The sequence below is a fragment of the Tupaia chinensis genome, unplaced genomic scaffold (assembly GCF_000334495.1).
Source record: "Tupaia chinensis unplaced genomic scaffold, TupChi_1.0 Scaffold000097_1, whole genome shotgun sequence".
NCBI classification, from domain to species: domain Eukaryota; kingdom Metazoa; phylum Chordata; class Mammalia; order Scandentia; family Tupaiidae; genus Tupaia; species Tupaia belangeri.
Window position 1 is genome coordinate 8779932 of NW_006159559.1, and position 5615 is coordinate 8785546.

Consider the following 5615-nt stretch of genomic DNA (forward strand, 5'->3'; position numbering starts at 1 on the left):
AGAGGAGAATGGAGGAGAAGGGATTGCGGCGTGACCATCCCCCCTGGGCGGGCGCATGTGCGTGCGTGCCCAAGATCCCGAGAGGAGAATGGAGGAGAAGGGATTGTGGCGTGACCATCCCCCCTGGGGGGTGATTTCTCGCTTTCTGTCTCTATGTCTCTCTCTGTCTGTCTGGCGAGCGCATGCACCCTACAGTGAAAATCTCTCCAAAAAAAAAAGGCGGAAAAAAAAAAAAAGCGAGAAAGTTAGGCAGCAGCTACTAAAATACACTCTTGCCAAGTAACTTAAACAGTAGAATACAAGTGGTGGCCCTCTCTCCCTGACAGGGCTCCGGGTCCACTCACCCATCTTCACTGCCCTGCTAGGTCAGGGCTGACCCAGAACTTTTGAGGATGGGTAGCCATAGGTGGGTGAGGTCCCTCTTCCTCCAACCCAGATCTACCCCACATCCATTCTGCCCCTGCATTGTCCTCCTACCTCAGGTGAAGGCTGCTCTATCTCAGATACCAGTGAGCTCACTGATCTGTTACTTCCAGAGGCCCTGGGCTGGAGTGTTTGTGGCAGCAGGACACTGAACTAGCCAAAGGCTTTGGCCTGCTGTGGAGGAGGCCAAGGCCTTTGGCTAGTTCAATTCCTAAAGGAGATGAAACAGAATATGGTGCAAAAGTCCAGGAGTCTGGGTCCTCAGAACACAGGGCAGATGCCTGCCCATGATGGGGATTCAGGGCTGCGGGGACTTCTGGTTGGAACAGCACAAGCTCTCAGGCAGTACATAAGCTCAGGGCACATTGGCCCAAGACATGGGTGACACCACCCCGGCAGGGCTTTAAGAGGCAGAGGCACATCCAGAGCACATGGGATATGAGGAGTCAGTTTGGAAGAGGGCTCTAGCACCAGAGAAACATCCTGGGCCCATTGCCTGGACTGTTGGTGTCCAGCACTAGACCACACCAGTCCAGATCCACAACTGCTCCATTGGCCCCACAGCTGCCCCACAGCTGCCTCTGACCACAAGGGGCTGGCAGGCTGACCTGGCTGATCACAGGAGGTGCTGAGAAGAGTTCAGGTACTGGCACTCACTCACAGTGCCATGAAGGGACCACCTGTCCAGATGTGTAGCCCCTAGTCTTGTAGCCACACTGGCAAATAAAAACCAGTTTTGAGAGCAGACAATATGGACTGCTTTAATGTCGATGTTAAATCAAGTCATGGCCAATGCCCACCATGGGCAGCTGGGTGCAGCTTTGCTTGTACCTTCCTTGAAGACAATGCTCTCAGCTGACCATATGACACCAAAAGACATCTCACCTTCATAGGCTCAATCTGCTGGCCACCACAGCCCTGCCCACAGGCCATGTCTGCAGGTGTAAGTACAGCTGCGGGGAGGGGCTGCCCTTTGGAATCCAATTCCAGCAGAAACATCAGCTCAGAATGCTGAAGCCTGTGACTGTTTGGCAAGGCAGAGACTCAGGGTCTGCCAACCAAGACCTGTCAGCAGGGACTCCCCTCCCCCCTGCCCCACTTCCTGGAGTGTTAATGTCATTAATGTACAAAACCTGGGACCAGCAGGTGGCGTGGTGGGTAAGGTGCTGGACACTCCCACATGGCTGACCACGATTCGAGTCCTGGACCTGGTGGCTTGCTTTCTCGCTTTCCCTCTCTCTTTCTCTGGTCAAATTAAAAAATAAGTCAATGAATAAATAAAATTAAGAAATTCTAAAAAAAAAAAAAATGTACAAAACCCCAAAGCCCTACAAGGACCAAAACAGAGCTGGCTCTGACTCCACCAGAGCCTATCTGAGGGCTGGAAACGAATCCCTCAGCATCTACATGAGCCACATGGAGTTTTTGGTTTCATTTGCCCAAAAGTACAATTTTGGGGACCTCAAATGCATTCCAAAAGTCACAACTGTACACAAAATTTAATGCCCCACCCTTCTGTCATCTCTCTGTTTATCTTGGGAACTCTGAAGATGCCACTGGCTGGGCCTTCTGTGAGTTCCTCTTTCCAGGCTGCATTTCTGTTGGGCATGCAGGATGCTAAACTCAGGAGTCTGCTGACTGTATCTCCTAAGTGCACAGCATGAAATTTATTTCCAGTCACTTTTTTTTTTAGTCTGCTGACTGTATCTCCTAAGTGCACAGCATGAAATTTATTTCCAGTCACTTTTTTTTTAAATACATTTTTTCTTTATTTACATTCATTCACTGTACATCATTATAGCATACAAAATGAGATTTTTCCATTGAGAATACACTGTATATTGGCTCAATCAAGCACATCAACATATGTGTTATTGTCAACAAATCATTTTCCATTTCTTGTTTTCTGTATATTTTGCCTTTTTTTCCATCCTTGATTCCCTATCTCACCCTCTGCCATCTCCCACCCTCCTCCCACACTGTGTCTGGTATCTATTGGTGCTTTCTATGCCTCCCCCATTTTATTGTTTCACTAAATATCTTAATAAATCTAAATATTTTCAACAGCAAGCACAGCTGATATGTACATATCCATGAACACAAGTCTGACTTTAGGCATAAACCTCAGTGAATAGAATGAACATACTATAAAGTAGCACCTAACTAGGGCTATATAGCTTAACTGCAGTCATCAAATAGGTATTTCTAATGCCTTTTTTTTTTTTCTTCTGAAAATTTTTTTTTTTTATTAATTTACATTCATTCCCTGAGCATCATCACAACATTCTAAATGTGGTTTCCCATCTAGAATATACTGTATAGTGGCTTAATAATGCATGTTATCATCCATAATATTCCATTTCTACTTTCATATATATGTTTTTTACCCCATGTCTAGCCCTCTGCCCTATTCCACTCTCTTATTACACTATCTCTGCTGTCTACAGTTGTCTTCAATCCCTTTTCCCCCAACATTTCGTTGGTCACACAATATCATAAGTAATCTAACTACTTTCAATAGCAAGATCAGCCGATGGTTTCAAGAAAAGCAGTTTTGAACTGGTAAGGATATTTCTTTGAAACTTAAAGCCTAGAAACAGGTTAGTATTCTGTTCAAATAGTCGGAACATGAATCTATTGATAGCTGAAGACAGGACAAAAGTCCTTAAAACCAGACAACAAAGCTTAGAAGAAAAGCAGCAATATTTTAGTCAAGTCGTAGAATACTGTTTCATCAGTTCAGTCTCATGTACTTAATCTTTCTTCTGTATCTGTTGAGGTTCGATGTTCCAGATTGAAATCTGGGATGTAATACTCAACTCCAGCTTTTGGCCCTACAATTAAGTTGCCCATTTTCTTAGTTTCTGAACTCTTATTTCTGTGTGTCTGCATTTAATTTTACTGACATAGCACTCCCTTAAGAACTTCTTGGAGATCCGGTCTGGTGCTGGTAAATTCTTTCAGGTTTTGTTTATCTGGGAAAGTTCGTGTCTTTTCTTCCCAAATGAACGATAACCTTGCTGGGTACAGAATTCTCGGTTGAAATTGCTTTTCCCTTAATACTTTGAATACATTTTCCCATTCTCTCCTCGCTCTCATTGTTTCCGATGAGAGGTCTGCCGTTAGTCTGATGGGATACCCTTTGTAGGTAACTTGCCTTTTTTCTCTTGCCAGTCTTAGTATCTTGTCTTTGTCTGTGGTTTTGGTCAATCTGGCTATAATGTGTCTTGGAGAAGATCTTCTTGGGTTGATTCTATTTGGGGTCCTCTGTATTTCTTGGGACTGAATCTTTGAGTGCCTCTCCAGGTTTGGAAAATTTTCTTGTAAGATTTCATGGAATAGATTATCAATGCCCTTATGAGTCTCTTCACCTTCTGGGATGCCTATTATCTGGATGTTTGGACGTTTGATGGTATCTAGTACTTCTCGCATATTATTCTCAAATTTTTGGGCCATTTTCTCAGTCTTCGCGGTGGATTTATCTAGGCCAACCATTTTCTCTTCTACATTAGAGATTCTATTTTCTGTATGATCTAGTCTGCTTTTAATACTTTCAAGGGAGATTTTGACTTCTTCCTTTCTCTCAAAATGGCTTGATCCCAGGACCAATGGAGCTATCTGCCTCTTGAAGAAAGTCTGTTCTTTTCCCTTCTGCCTCTCCATGCAAGTTTTGCATGCTGGAGGTCAAGTTATTATGGGAAATCTTCTTTTTCTAAAAATAGCTAGATCGCTATTTCCATGGTGCTGTCTCTCTCTTGAAGAAGGCCTGTTTGGTTCCCTTCTACTTCTCCACCTGAATTTTGTATGCTGGAGGTCGAGTTATCATTGGGACATCATCCATTCTCCCACAATGGCTCTATCGCAGGAGCCATGGAGCTTTGTGTCTCTTAAAGAAGGCCTGCTCTATTCACTTCTGCCCAAACACGCGAGTTTTGTATGCTGGAGGCCCAGTTATCAGTGGGACATCTTCCTTTCTCCCCAAATGGCTAGATCTCAGGAGCCATGGAGCTGGCTGTCTCTTGAAGAAGGGCTGTTCTGGGCTCCAGTCGCTTTTGTAGAAAGCAAAGTCTTAGTCTCCTCCAGCTTGGCCTGTACTTTGGTTATGAGGTCAGCTTCATGGGGGTTCTGGTATCTGCTGAGGTAGTCATCCAAGATTGTGTGGTGGATGGAAGCAGGGGCTCCCCCCCACCCCCCACCCCCGACCCAGGGCAGACTATCCTGTTCACCTGCTGGGAATCCTCCTCCAGCACCTTTTTTAGCGAGGTGAAGACCACTCGAGATGAGTACTTGCTGTCAGCAGTGACCACACCTGCAAGACTGTCACTCCGGACATAGACATGACACAGATACTCTTACACTTTGAGGGATGCACAGCTGCCTTTTGCTGGCTTGTGAAGTTCATGAATTCCTGAACATTGGACCTCTGGAAGAAGCCGAAGGAGGACATGTTGTAAACTGCTTTGAGCAGTGCCACCTTGGGCTCACCTTTGTAGAGGCCACTGAGGCTGTACAGCTTCATGGCACAGTGCAGCTGCCACCCCGTGGCACCACCGCCTCAGGGCTCTAGCACCCACTGCTGATGGGGCCGCTGTGACTTCCCACTCCAGCTTGGAAGCCACATCCTTGACTAATATTTAAAGAGTTGGTAGGGCATTATCTTTGGGTGTATCTGTGAGGGTGTTCCCTGAGCAGATATTTTGTGAATCTGGGTGGATTGAGTGGAGATCTGTCCTCAATATTATTGGGTACCATCTAATCAGCTGCAAGCGAGGATTAAAAAACAAATAGAAAGGGGGCCAGCAGGTGGGCATAGTGGTTAAGGTGCTGGACTCCCACATGGCCAATTGCTGTTTGAGTCCAAGACAGGACAGCTTAAAAATTATGCCAGGCATATATACATGTGTGCCCAAAATACCAAAAGGAGAATGGAAGAGAAGGGATTGTTGCACGGACATCCCACCTAAGGGGTGATTTCTCACTTTCTCTCTCTGTCTCCTTCCAGCAAGTGTATATACCCTAAGGCAAAAATCATTAAAACACACACACACACACCGCCCCCCCCCAAAAAAAAAAAAAAAAACCTAATCAGGCTACGATGTTGAGAGATGAGTTTAAGGATTCTTCCCGGCTCCTGTGCGGCAGAAGCAAGTGTGTGGAACGAGGCCAAGACTGCCTTGGAACCTCCAGATTCT

At 45.6% G+C, this 5615-nt stretch overlaps 1 pseudogene; it reads right to left on the reverse strand.

Annotated features, from left to right (window-relative positions):
• Window positions 1–515: 515 nt before the first annotated feature.
• On the reverse strand, window positions 516–4942 carry LOC102490968 (synaptobrevin homolog YKT6 pseudogene; annotated as a pseudogene).
• Between the last annotated feature and the right edge of the window lie 673 nt (window positions 4943–5615).